The 14421-nt window shown below is 40.8% G+C and overlaps 1 protein-coding gene across 3 annotated transcripts in view; it reads right to left on the bottom strand.

The window, feature by feature from the left end:
- slc6a17 (solute carrier family 6 member 17) overlaps nt 1-14421 on the bottom strand; it is a 60445-nt gene that overhangs the window by 31435 nt on the left and 14589 nt on the right. The window contains exons 3-4 of one of the 3 annotated variants that reach the window (XM_079898062.1): nt 8755-8863; nt 8179-8605 (exon numbers count right to left, since the gene is read on the bottom strand). The exons of 1 other annotated variant lie outside the window; for it this stretch is intronic. The gene's annotated coding sequence lies outside the window, so the exon portion shown is untranslated. Of the gene's footprint in view, nt 1-7673; nt 8105-8178; nt 8606-8754; nt 8864-14421 lie in introns of those variants that run through there. One more of the 3 variants, XM_079898061.1, reaches the window with a different exon arrangement.

Raw genomic sequence — 14421 nt, 5'->3', positions numbered from 1 at the left:
CCAGCCCCACGCAGACTTCCTACCCCACATAGGAAAGAACATCTGGATGCTACAGATATTGAGGCTCACCTTGTTTCATCCCCAGCCTGGAGTCATTACCCAGACAGCTTTACTAGTGATGGATTGACTCATGTTCCTTCAAACATGCCTAACCCCTTTAGAAACCAACAGATGTCACGGCAGGTGGAAACAAAACTGACATCATCTACACCTCTAATGCCTACTGTTCCTTCCCATTCTCAACCTTATGGACCACCAGCAAACCCAGTGGCGTGGCATTCCAGTTCAACTAGACAGGAGACAACTTATAGGGGTCCACAGCCATCCATACCCGACTTCATCCATCGAGACCCAGGTGAATTTACCCGGTTAAAGTTAGCTTTGGGTAACTTGTTGCCAGAGGATGCAACTGAACTGTTTAAATATCAGGTGCTCGTTGACCACTTGAAACTAATGGAGGCACGTCTGATAGCAGACTCGTTCCTGAACTCGATTACCCCATATACAGACACCATGGTGGCATTAACTGAGAGATATGGCCGTCCTCATCAACTGGCTCTAAACAAGATAGCAGCTGTTATGGATTCTGCAGATATCCAGCCTGGTGACACAGTTAGCTTTGAACGCTTTGCTCTCCAAGTCCAAGCACTAGTAGGCCTCCTCAGGACATTGGGGTCAGAGGGAGAAGTTGAACTACGCTGTGGTTCCCACGTGGCGCGACTTCTCACTAAATTACCTTCAGAGCTACGCGCAGCCTTTAGAAGGAGCATCAGCAATGAACCTGGTACCGTGTACACACTTATTGATCTGGCAAAGTGGCTGAAGTTTGAGTCATGGTGTCAAGACCATGATAGCTTTGGGGGAAACAAAACCCAGAGAGACCGAGTCAGGCACAAAGTTGACTTAAGCAGAGAACCCAGATTCAAGTCCAGACCAGCTACAATCCTTCATGGAGCAGATCAGACAACTTCAGCTGAGATGATACGGCAACCAGCAAATAAATTTGGGAAGAGTAATGCATTCTGTCCATACTGTGATAACAGAGACCATTATCTGAGCCAGTGCACCACATTCCAAGCACTCACTAAAGACCAAATCATAGACTGGATAAAGACAAACAACAGATGCTGGAAGTGTGCACGCTCACATAGATCTGCGCAATGTACTTTAAAGAAGCCCTGCCACAGGTGTAATGGCAAACACTTACAAATCTTACACGACGTCAACGTTAAGACAGCAAATGAGGGTACTTGTCTGGTGAGCTCTACTACAAAACCACTACACTTGGACAGACCCCCAAGTTCTAAACGAGTCCTTTTGAAGGTGGTTAGGGTTGTCCTGGAGCACAACGGGCAGAGTTTGGACACCTATGCCGTACTCGATGATGGATCTGAGCGCACTATTCTCCTGTCATCAGCAGCTCAAATGCTAGGACTCAAAGGGAAGGCTGAGGACTTAACCTTAAGAACCATCAGGCATGATCTTACTACACTCAAAGGTTTAGCAGTGTCTTTCAGAATTTCAACACCCACTCAACCACATAAGAGTTATAAAATTCAGAATGCCTTCACAGCTGAATCCTTGAGCCTGGCAGAGTACACATATCCTGTGGCAACCTTACAGCAGAAATATAGCCATTTGAAAGGCCTCCCACTCCAGCCCATTCATAAGGCTCGTCCATTGCTGTTGATTGGAGCTGACCATCCTCATCTTATTACCACAATAGAGCCAGTTCGCCTTGGCCCACCAGGGGGGCCAGCAGCTGTTAAGACACGACTGGGATGGGCTCTACAAGGTCCGGCGCGAGTACTGGAGGTAACGCTTAACACTCAGCAGTGTTTACATGCCACTTTTAGCCCTTCACAGGCAGAGTTGCTCCAAAATGTGGAAAGGCTTTGGCAGGCTGATGTCATTCCAATCAAATCAGAGAGGTCAGTCACACGATCAAAGCAAGACCGAGAAGCTATACACCTTCTCCAAACTCAGACAACAAGAGTATCAGTTGATGAAGTGTATCGATATGCCACTCCCTTACTGCGCAAGAAGGACATGCCACTCCTTCAGGCCTCAATGGAAGCAGTGCTGCCTAATTTAAGGAACACTGAAAGGTGCCTTGAGAGAGACCCAGTCAAAGCGGCCGCATATAAGGAAGAAATAACGAAGCTGGAAGTCGCTGGCTATGCTGTAAAACTTCCCCCCAAGGAAATCAGCAACGAGAGTGAGTCATGGTTTCTACCTCACCATCTAGTTCAGCATAATGGCAAGAACCGTGTAGTTTTTAACTGCTCATTTCAGTATCAAGGGCAAGTTTTGAATGACTTCCTGCTGCCTGGTCCAGCTCTAGGCCCATCCTTGCTGGGCGTCCTTCTACGCTTCCGTGAGCATACTGTGGCTGTGAGTGGTGACATCAAGGGAATGTTTCACCAGGTCCGCCTTCTACCTAAAGATAAACATCTCCTGCGCTTTGTGTGGCGTGACCTGGACAGAAACAGGCCTCCGGACATATTTGAGTGGCAGGTGCTACCCTTTGGTACAACTTGCAGCCCGTGTTGTGCCATTTATGCTTTGCAACGGCATGTCAATGACCACAGTGAACCTGGTGATGAGGTCAGATCCACAGTCGAGAGGAACTTCTATGTAGATAACTGTCTGCGGAGTGTTCCATTCCCTCAAGAGGCCAAACAACTAGTGGATAGACTGTGTGGACTCCTTGCCACTGGAGGTTTCCAACTCCGTCAGTGGGCAAGTAATGTGCCTAGCGTGATTGAGCATTTGCCAACTGAAGCATTATCTGACAGCACTGAGCTATGGTTGTCCCAAGACCCAAATGACACCCAGGAATCCACTTTAGGATTAAAATGGTACTGCCAATCTGATACATTCGGATACAAGCCCCGCCATGTAAAGCCAGAAAGATGTACTCTGCGTCACATCTATAGAGTATTAGCAACTCAGTATGATCCCCTTGGCTTTATCCTTCCATTCACCACACGGGCTAAATTGCTGGTTCAGAGACTGTGGGATAAGCAGAGAGAATGGGATGACCCTAATATGCCTGAGGACCTCCTTGAATCCTGGAATAACTGGGAAAAGGAACTCCCTAACCTGGCCACTATTACACTGCCTCGTTGTCTTGTGACATCAGATACAGACCAGTCTAAGGTTACCAGACAGATTCACATATTCTGTGACGCTTCGGAGAAGGCATATGGGTCCGTCGCCTATCTACGGACAGAAGACCCACAAGGCCAAGTTCAGCTAGCCTTCATTATGGGGAAATCCAAAGTTGCTCCTAAGCGACAACAAACCATTCCCCGACTGGAATTATGTGGGGCATTGAATGGTGCTCAGCTGGCCAAACTCCTTGAAACTGAACTCACTTTAGAAATCAATAAAGTGGTCATGTGGACAGACTCCACAACTGTCCTTGCATGGATAACCTCTGAATCCTGCAGATTCAAAGTATTTGTTGGGACGAGGATTGCAGAGATCCAAGAACTGACTACTGGATGTACCTGGAGGTACGTGGACTCAAACAGTAACCCAGCTGATGACCTTACTCGAGGTAGAACGCTTGCAGAGCTATCATTACCCAACAGGTGGAGCCAAGGTCCATCATACTTGCTCAAACCCGAATCGGAATGGCCAGTTACCCCTCCTATACAAGCTCCCATGGATAAAGACGAACAGCGAAAGGGTATTTTCTGTGGATTACTGACAGAAACTACTGCCCCTAACATTCCTGACCCTGCAAACTATACTTCCTGGAGTGACCTCGTTGAAGCAACAGTTCAAATTCATAAACCAAATGAAACCCCATCTGCGACGGACTACCAAGCTGCGGAAATGCTCCTCTTTCAGAAATCACAAATTGATAGTTTCTCTGAGGAGTACAGACTGCTCAGAGCGGAAAGACCTATACTCCCCACCAGTCGACTGTTGACCTTAGCCCCAGAATATGATGAATCTAACCAGGTCATCAGAGTTGGCGGTCGTCTTCGTCATGCAGAAGGAATGGAGCCATCAGTGATCCACCCTATAGTGCTAGATCCTCATCACCCAGTCACCAAACTACTAATAAAAGACTATGATGACAAATTATGCCACCCCGGACCAGAGAGAGTATTTGCAGAAATACGGCGAAAATTTTGGGTACTGAGAGGGCGTGAAGCCATCCGTAGGCATCAACATCTATGCAAAGAATGTCACAAGTGGAAAGGCAAACCAGTCATTCCAAAGATGGCAGATCTGCCACCAGCCAGACTGAGACTGCAAGAACCACCGTTCTATAGTACGGGCATGGACTGTTTTGGACCATTTCAAATCAAAATTGGCAGACGCTGTGAGAAGAGATGGGGGATAATCTTTAAGTGCCTCACCACAAGATGTGTTCACCTCGACTTGCTTACCTCTATGGATACTGATTCTTTCCTAATGGCCCTGCGGAGGTTTGTAGCCCGTCGTGGCAAACCATGTGAATTATTCTCAGACCATGGCACAAACTTTCATGGTGGAGAAAGAGAACTTAGAGAGGCCTTTGCATCCCTCAGCCCTCAACTGCAACAGCATCTGGCCAGGCAGAAAATATCTTTTCATTTTAACCCACCATGTGCCCCACACTTTGGGGGTGCCTGGGAACGAGAGATCCGCTCGGTAAAGAATGCTCTTCGTATCACCATCGGCTCACAGACAGTATCTGAGGAAGTGCTCCTGACAGTGCTTATTGAAGTGGAAGGGATCCTGAACAGTAAACCTCTTGGGTACACATCTTCCAATGTAGCTGACTTTGACCCAGTCACGCCCAATTACCTACTCATGGGGCGGCCTGATAGTTCACTACCACCTGTTGTATATCCAGCTACAGAGCTTATGGGGCGGCGGAGATGGAGGCAAAGCCAAGTGCTAACCGATCAATTCTGGTCAAGCTTTATTCACCACTACTTACCAGCACTCCAAGCTCGTCACAAATGGTGTAAAGATACGAGTGACATTTCCCCGGGAACTATTGCTATGCTTGTAGACCCACAACTCCCACGTGCCATGTGGTTGGTTGGAAAAGTAGTTAAGACCTTTCCCGGATCAGATGGTCATATCAGAGCAGTGGAAATCCAAGTGAAGAATAAAATATACACTCGGCCAGTTGCGAAACTAATCCCGCTTCCAGCCCTCGCAGATGACGAACATGACTCAGATCCCCCTAAATGACTGTTCCATTAAAGTAGCAAATATGTTCAACATATTTGGGGGCGGCGATGTTGGGAAGGAACAACCAATCAGATCAGTTGTTACTCAATTGCGTCAGTCACTTTCTGTTCCTGATGGGCCGACAATGCGTTCCTCCAGCGCTGAACTTAAATGTCATGGTCAAAGTGGATATGTTTAAGTTGTGCGTCAATGATACCATGTAAGTAATTTAATGAGTGTTTCTATTGAGTGTTACATACGATGAATAATCAAAACATCGTGAGTTCGTTTGTCTCTGAGGTGACGACTATCCTAGAGTCTAGCCTAAGATGTTCACTTAATATGTATATTCCAAATACATATTAGTTCAGTATAATACTGATCACTGATTAATGCTTTCCCTGTGTATAAATGTATGTTTGAATAATGTATAGATCGTCGTTCTGTAATTATATATATGTGTTAGCTTATTGTGTAATGACTTAGCAAAGGACATTTCGGATAATTCCGTTTATGAGCGCTATGCGCCACCTAGTGGTAAAAATCGGTATTACTGTAAGTAATGTTATGTTTATAATATAACGATATTAGGATAAATGGCAGTGGTTAATGATGATGGAAATGTTTGATATTAGCTAATTATTGTTTATTATTCACTGTTTCAGACCACACAACATACTACCTCAGATACCACATCTGATAAGATAATTCTGTGCAATGCCTTGTGGTCTGACTGTGCCGTTCATTGTGCTGATTATTCATGCTGGACTTAATTAAATTGTTACTTCTGATTCCTGCCTTCTGTGTTCTGACCGACACACCAGTGCGAGCACAGCTAGTTTGAACCAGTGCAATACAGTCCTAAGTAAACAAATTAACACAAATGAATCATGGGAATTCAGAGGACTTCTGTGTGTATGTCTCCAATGTCCATCTCCTAGAAGAGTAGTACAGTATATTTATTTCTAGGATTGCTACTACAATTGTACTACAATGATATTGTACTATAATAATTGCTTAACTGAACTGATAAATAAAGTTTTTGCTCACTCAATGCCAAAACAGAATGTTAAGGAAAAACATAATTGGTGGCATAATTTAAACCAGTAGCCTCTTTGGGTAGTTGACAAAGACATTTGAATTAACATACCCTTTGGTGCAGCATAAAATCCATTGAAAACTATTTAAATTGATAACATTGCGTTGTTAATTCTGTAGTTTTTAAGACACTCCCAATATTAAAAAATAGGTGTTAAAGTATTTATTAATTTTAGTGCTGTTAAATCGATTAATCGCATCTAACATAAAAGTTAATCGTGATAAATCGATAGGACAGCACTAATTCATTTTAAATATGTACAGGCCTACATGTAGGGCTACAGAAAATGTTGTTTCTGTTATGATGAAAGTTGCATTACAAGAGCATGAAAATGAAAAGATGAGAAATTGAGTTTTTCCTGATAAGTGTTCTGTTGGCTGTAAAATTTTATAACTCAAGTCTAAATATTATTCTGATTTATTAAAACTTGAATGAATCTTAAGATTACAGCATTAATTTCATGAGAAGCTAAGTAATCTGTTGTAATAGAAGCCAAATCAAGCACTTAAGACAGATGGGGAGATTTTTCTGACCCTCTGTACAGTAGTGTTTAATAGTATAGGGCTATGGTACAATAATTACATTAATTCATTAAGCATTCTTATCCAAAGCGACAAATGAACACTCAAAGCAATTTATAAAAAGAAACATCAATATGATATTGTTGTCTTTTAAATAAATATTGCTGACCCCAAATAGCCCATATTTCATGTGTCCGTAATGACAAAATATGCATTCAAGTTACAATTGAAAATAATGCTCGTGATTTACATATTACAATGGGCCTACTCGTTTTCATTTGTGTATGAAGTATAACAATAATGTTTTCAAACATAGTTTTTTAGCCTACTTCATACACAAATGAAAACGAGTAATGTAATTAAATAAATCAAGTGCATCTTCGTCAAGTTTTCAGAGAAACTCGACGACTCAAGCGTCACCTGAGGATGCGCCTGACTGCAGTCACGGACAATGATACCATTCACCTTAACCCTCCCTCTTTCACTGATCTTTCAACACTAATCGAGACGAGCAATACGCTTACAATAGTTTAAAAGCACTAACACGTGGACCCCGCGGGGCTTAATGTTGTCATGTAAAGAGTAGCCTACCACGCGCCTTGCAGCATCCTCAAGGTCAAATATTTGTGTCACGTTGACCTAAAACTGACGCGCCTCTGACAACATGAGAGACCTCGTAAATAACAAACAAATGACCAGCAATTGCTGCTGTGAATTATCAACATGAACTACGTGCAGCGTGATAAAACGCTCTATGCATGACAGGAATACCAAATAAGTTGCTACAACGCAATCATCGATGGAAAATCTATTGCATCTTTTATCACGTCGGGTAGGTTACTAAATGAAGAGAAACCACGATCACTTACTGGATGTCGAAGAGTGAGAATCAGATGCGAGTGTTTTCATAGGTCTCAATGAGTGGCAATAACGCGAAGACTCAATTTGATGGCTCCCACAGAAAGAATCCTCGCTGATGTGCCGTTTCCGCGCTCACGACTGAACCTGTCCAGAATGCGCAGAGTAAGTGATTGAGCGCGCCGCCTGACGCAAAGCCCACCGCGCACTATTGTGTATTCTCTTTCAGCCCAAAATAGTAACTTTGGGGTCACGCTGACACATCTGTGGGTGTTGTCCGCGACAACACTTCTAACCAACCCACTCCTTGTTTTATCCTCCAATGGTTAAAATTCAAAGCACAATTTATTTCTCCTTACACGATTGGCAGAGAGCAAATTACTATATCCTAGGTATAGGCTACGCATGAGTCACGAACTCGTTCATACGTCAGCAGACACGTAATCTGCGCATCCCATCCCATTCCGTCCAAATTCTGATGAAATACCTTTTGGCGATTGCAAAGTAAATTCTTACCTGCTACCTTTGAAACCCACAATGGTGTCCAGATCTGTCCAAGGGGCTACAAGTCATGTCTTATTTAGTACAAGATAAGGTTGTTTCCCCCACATTTTAAATCAATAAACTCCAGTATGATCCCATTAATGCAGTGAGAGATGACACTGGCTAACATCTGGAGCTCTACTGATGCTTGTTTCTTCTCTCAGAAAAGACTGTCTGCTATCAGATAGGCTATTTCTTCGCACCTGCAGTCTGACTGTGTCTAGCTCATTCTTCTTCCTGACATTGGAGGATTTATACCATCCTTGGTTCTGTCTGGTCTGGCTCAATTGAGTTTCTTTTCAATTTTGCTGTGTGAATTGAGATTGATATCGCAGATCACTGATTAATGTCTTCAGCAGATGTTTTTTAAAGCCACCCCATTAATCACACATCTGCACTCCTGTAAAGATAAAGAGTGATTTAGAATGCATCCCTTAAAATGAATAGATGGTTAATGTAAAATACTTTTGCCTGAGATCATTTTCAGATTTCCATCCTTATGAACGCACTGACTTAACTGATCACAAATCAATGCAACACTGTTTTTACCTCACGTGAAGACCAATGAAGGATGTTCTGGCACCATGTTTTACAGAGATCAAACTCTGAATGTTTAGTTCCCTGGGTAGGAGGCAGAGCTGCGCCTACTGTTTGGATCCTAAAGAGAACAACAAACAGGTACATATATGCCAGATATGGGTTTGTTTATTTGTGAGTGTGTGTTTGACTCACATCAGCAGATGTGGCCCATGAGAAGCAGATGTCTAACACCAAAGAGACTTTTTAGGGGCGGGATACACTTGCAGAAACACCACCTGTGTTTTCATAGTACTAAATGTCCAGAATTGACTTTTTCCACGTTCTGCACTGATGAGAATTTTCAGCACTAATTTTATTGTAAAATCTGTGGAATTGATAGGCCTAATTAAAAAGGGCTTACTGATCACATAAAGAAAGCATAATTAAATTAACCAAACTTTATTTAATGAATTGAATGTAAATATCATAAATTAAAGCAAAAATATTAAAAACATGTAATTCATGTGATATAAATGACGATTCATGTTAAAGAAAATCTTTCTGTTATTTAAATTCACTGACATTTTTGGATGAATTTATTGAAAATGTTATGATTTAAGATATTGCTCCTGCATAAAAATGAATTCAATAATAAATTAAAATCACTGAAAATTGATATTATATTGACCACAACATAGGGAAGTACATGTATTATTTCTACAGAATTTTTGAATACATTTTATTTTGTGTTGAACCCTGATAATCATGAATCCAAGACCTATAACCATTCAAATTAAAGGTATTATTATTGACAAATGAAGTAGTTCTGCTAATCTAAAGCATGATTTACCATGGATAAACATTGCAACCAGTACTTGTATATCTTAGATAAAAACATGCATTTTACTTGAGGTCATTTTTTAGATGTCCATTAATAAGAATTAGATTAGATAAGAAATTAATTTTAAGTTTCACTAACTCTTTTTAGGGTTGAATGTTAAAGGATTAATAAACACGGCATTCCTGTTTTATGGAAATCTACAGATTGGCATAGATTCTGCGTAGGCCTTGTCATAGCCCTCATGGATACCTTCAGACTTATGCATCTACTAGGTAAACGCTAGTAAGGCACGATGAGGATTTGAGCATCTCCCTTTCCACAGATGTCTAAGACGACGGGATGCTACATGCAGACGTGCACAAACAAAGCCAAAAATAGGACTGAAGTATCCAGCAATTCCCTCCCTGTGTTAAAGCCTGTAGCTCTAGGCACGCTGGAGCATCCTCAGCCCTGCAGCGAGTGTGTGTGTGCGAATAACAAGGCTCTAGCTCTCTCTCATGGAGCACAGAGAGCTCCTCACCCTTCTCATGTGACTCACCTCACCAGGGCTCACTGCTGGGATATGTTGCTATGGCAACAGCAGATCATATGATTCTGACTCATTCGCTCGTGTATGTGTGTGTATGCGTATTTGAGATGATGTTCTGGTGGCATGAATGAGCCATGGTGGCACACGCATGTCAGATCATGGTAAAAGGGATGCCTGTCTACTTGCAGCCTGAAATCACAACGCACGCGTCACCTAACCAAAGACTTCTACATCACACAAACACAGTACAGAACATTAGCCATAGCACCAGTGTTTTTATTCAGTCAAATCCCTGCTGGCACAAGACAAATAACTATACAGCATAACAAGCTACAATCCCTAATTGCTGCAAACACAGCATCTGAACGCAGAACTGGCATAAATATACAAGTGTTATAATATTATGGGGAATATGGAAATGTTGTATTTACCTAAAGTTATATAAGATGTGGATTGCCAATTTAAATGCCTTATCCTTTTGAGTTTATGCGTCTTAAATCTATTGAACATGCATAGACCAGTGTTGTTATTGTTAATAAATAAAGTAGCTAAAGTATGCGATAGCATCAGTATAAACACAATTTCCTCTGCCGTTCTTACTGTGAGGCTGTAACAGTGGTCCCAGAGGGAGGCTTTAATTATTGAGAAGTTGCTGGCGTCACCGTGACCTTGTGTGAAGTGCATTTGTGTGGATGCTCTCCACTGCCGCACACATGCTAGCATGACGCATTACACCAGTTTTCAATTCTAGAAAAAAGAAAGGATGAAAAGGAGGTATTTTTAAACACTATTAATGAGTCTTCTGAAGCTTGCAACTAAGGTCTGTCACTCAAACGTCCATGAACTCTACATCCCGCCTCGGAGTTGATAAGACTTCACACTGTTCACAGGCTCATTGGCACGCACAGGCTTCAGGATCCAGCGGAAGGGATATTTATCACCGGCCTAATGGGGCATGCAGCAAGGCTTGAATTTACAACATGGCCGCACGGGGCATTTTATCTGGGGAAATTATGACACGGCGGGGATAGTGGAGAGGAAGAGAAAACGCAAGAGGGAAAGTATAGTTAACTAGTAGTGTGTGCGCTATCAAATTGGGCCTTAAGGAACTATTCACCCATGAATGAATACATTTTTACTCACCCCCATATTATTTTCTTTAATCTGTGAGCTGCAAAAGTGGTAACTTGATAGTCCACTTTAGACATTCTATAAGTCATTTTGCAACTACATATCAACTGCCAATCATTAGAGTTAGTAGACTGTCTGCTTAAAGGGATACTCCACTTTAAAATGAAAATTCTGTCATCATATACTCACCCTCATGTTGTTTCAAACCTGTATGAATTTCTTTCTTCTGCTGAACAGAAAGGAAGATATTTAGAAGAATGTAAGTAACCAGACAGTTTCTGGTACCATTGACTTCCATAGTAGGAAAAAAGATATACTATGGAAGTCAATGGTACCAGAAACTGTCTGGTTACTGACATTCTTCTAAATATCTTCCTTTCTTCTCAGCAGAAGAAAGAAATTCATACAGGTTTGAAACAACATGAGGGTGAGTATATGATGACAGAATGTTCATTTTAAAGTGGAGTATCCCTTTAATATCTGCAACATTGTATTTTGATGGTCCATTCAACAGACTTAACTTTGCAAGTACATGTCAATTTATTCTACTAACATAGCCTAACCTAACGGTCAATAATCCAATGAGAGTTAGCTGACATAGTTGCAAAGTTACTTCATTTGTCATCATTTACTCATGTTGTTCCAAAATCATCCAGCTGTTGTTTTTTCTGCAGAACAAAAATAGCAGATATTTTGAAAAATGTGTCAGCTGTATAAGAGGAAACAATCACTTTGCATGATGAACAGATTGAAATGTAAGGCTTTATTCACTCTAAAATAAAATCAAACATTGATCAATGTAAGCATACTACATCAAATATGGCCTAGTGATATATTCAATCATTAAAACTGGGCAAATAATTTCTAAAGAAAAGCCTCAAAACAAATTCCCACAATGGCAAAAGGAAGCTTCCAAATCTCTATTCAAGCGGTAAGAGTGAAATTTGGCAGTGCTGCCAATCTGACATTTGTCAACACCGTGTGTGATCCAAAGTGCTGTTCCTTTATTGTGGCCGTGTCTGTGCTCACGTTCTTCACTTGTAAACATTACAAAATGAGGATGAATAAAACCTGAAAGAGTGGGAAAACAAGAAAAAAAGATTATTATAGGCAAAGTATGGTGCATAATCTGGTATATTTTGCCTGTTATTTATTCCATATACTGGTATTCAGGATTTACCCCGGACTCAGATTTAATGGCCCATGGTGTCTTATCTCACTTTCCGTGCCTTTTAACTGCCTTTGACAAACCGTATTTCCTCAAGCCTTGTACCTGACAGAAGCAACCTGTACCTCTTGCACAATCTGTCAGAGACTCAGAGGCTTGGAAATGTAATTCACCTGCAGTGAAGTCAGATTTATACAATTACATGGATTGAACCATTAAAGAGGTATGCTCAATCCCTTCAGGATCAGACAACAGACCAATCACTGTGTAACTGACATCTAATGAACTTAATCACAGAGAAGGGACATGGGTGTGATACAGCAGTAATTCAGGTGTTATGAACCGGTGTGTGTTACACTGACAGGATATGAAGCACAGGACATATTTCAGGCTGAAGCTGATCTGAACACTATGAACAGCCTGCTGTTAAGAGCCGGCTGACGTCATAATCTCCTGCTGCAGCATTACATATCATAAACAGGATGGTGATACAGATTTTGTCAGTGCCAATGGTGGAGCTACAGGGATGCTTTTGATTTAGGCTCGATTCCAGTTAGTATATGTGCTGTGACAGAATTTCAGGACATATAAAAAATATATGACAAAAAAAGATTCTATCAAATTATTAAAAGGGGCATTGATATCAGAATTTGTCCTAAAATTAATAAACATTCTTATGTACGTGTTTTGGTATCGATGGAACTGTCATTTCATTGGAAAGAAATAGAGAATGGTAGAGATAGGAGGTTGGAACTGCATGATGGGAAGGCACAACACCATCTGTATCACAACCTGCCAATGAGATGGTCGGTCGCCACACAGATAACGGGAACACTGGTAATACACAATATATGATAATATATAAAAAGAGATAAAGGGAACACAGATTATATATAAAATATTAAATATATATAATAAAATAAAATGTTTATGTAAAATGTTGTATTCTGTGATTATGTTCCCACATCTAATGCTAATGCACTGATGCATTGTGCTTTTGTATTAAATAACTAAACTTGACCATATTACTCATCAAATGCCAGAACTGAAGATGATGGACTGATGGTGGATTCGCCTGATGGCTTCATATTCAATACAATCATTTTCAGTGAAAACCCACACATACACTGCATAATAAAACTAACACTGTGCATTTTGAATCACAGATATAACATGAAAGGATTAGACATTATAAAGCGAGCGAGATATGAGAGCGAGCACAAGATAAAAGACTCTAAAGGCTGCAGGAAATAGACATTTCATCTGCACAGTTGACAGAGTAAGAGCAAGCTTTCTGCTGCCAAGAATTTTAAAGCATCCTTCAGCACCGCTTCATCCATAAAGACAGAATCCAGAACATGACATTTTGATTTTTAACTGAATGGCTTTGTTTTTCTTCATGTGTTCTGACTTCAACTCACTTCCAGTAAGACATTGAATAAGGTGCCATTTGTATGGATTATAGAATTTGTTTTTATGTATTTGTTTTTATGTTAATATAAGTTCTGAAATTTCTGCACTATATCATCATCAAAAAGAACTGACACTTTGTTAAACTCAACCTCTCTTACTGTTGCTAACTCAGACAAGCTTTACAGAACATCCCATAGGACTGAACTGAAGATTTATGTGCTCACATGTGGTAAAAACAGCCTGGAATTAATTTAAATGGATGAATGAAATGACATTGTTACATTAATTGTGTATGTAACTTACAGTAACTTACAATTACATTAAGTAACATTATTCATTTACCTTGAAACAAATGTAGATGTTCTTTCTGATGTTATCATGTTCATTTGGGAAATGAGGGCTGAAATAGTTTAATCCACATGTTTGAGGACATGCACTTCTCAAGATTTAACAAGACAGTGTTTTTTTCATATTTTCACATACTTTTAAACTCAATTTTATGGAAATTATCCACTCATGATTCTCCCTACTAGCATTAAAAGAGCTAAAGGTTATATAATAAAAATGGTGGATGACTTTATGACTTTTTTTCTTTCAGCCAAGCACAATCGGAGT

Source organism: Squalius cephalus, assembly GCF_949319135.1.
Source record: "Squalius cephalus genome assembly, chromosome: 16".
Taxonomy (NCBI): domain Eukaryota; kingdom Metazoa; phylum Chordata; class Actinopteri; order Cypriniformes; family Leuciscidae; genus Squalius; species Squalius cephalus.
Note: the sequence above shows the minus strand (reverse complement) of the source record. Positions and strands in the feature narration are given on the sequence as shown.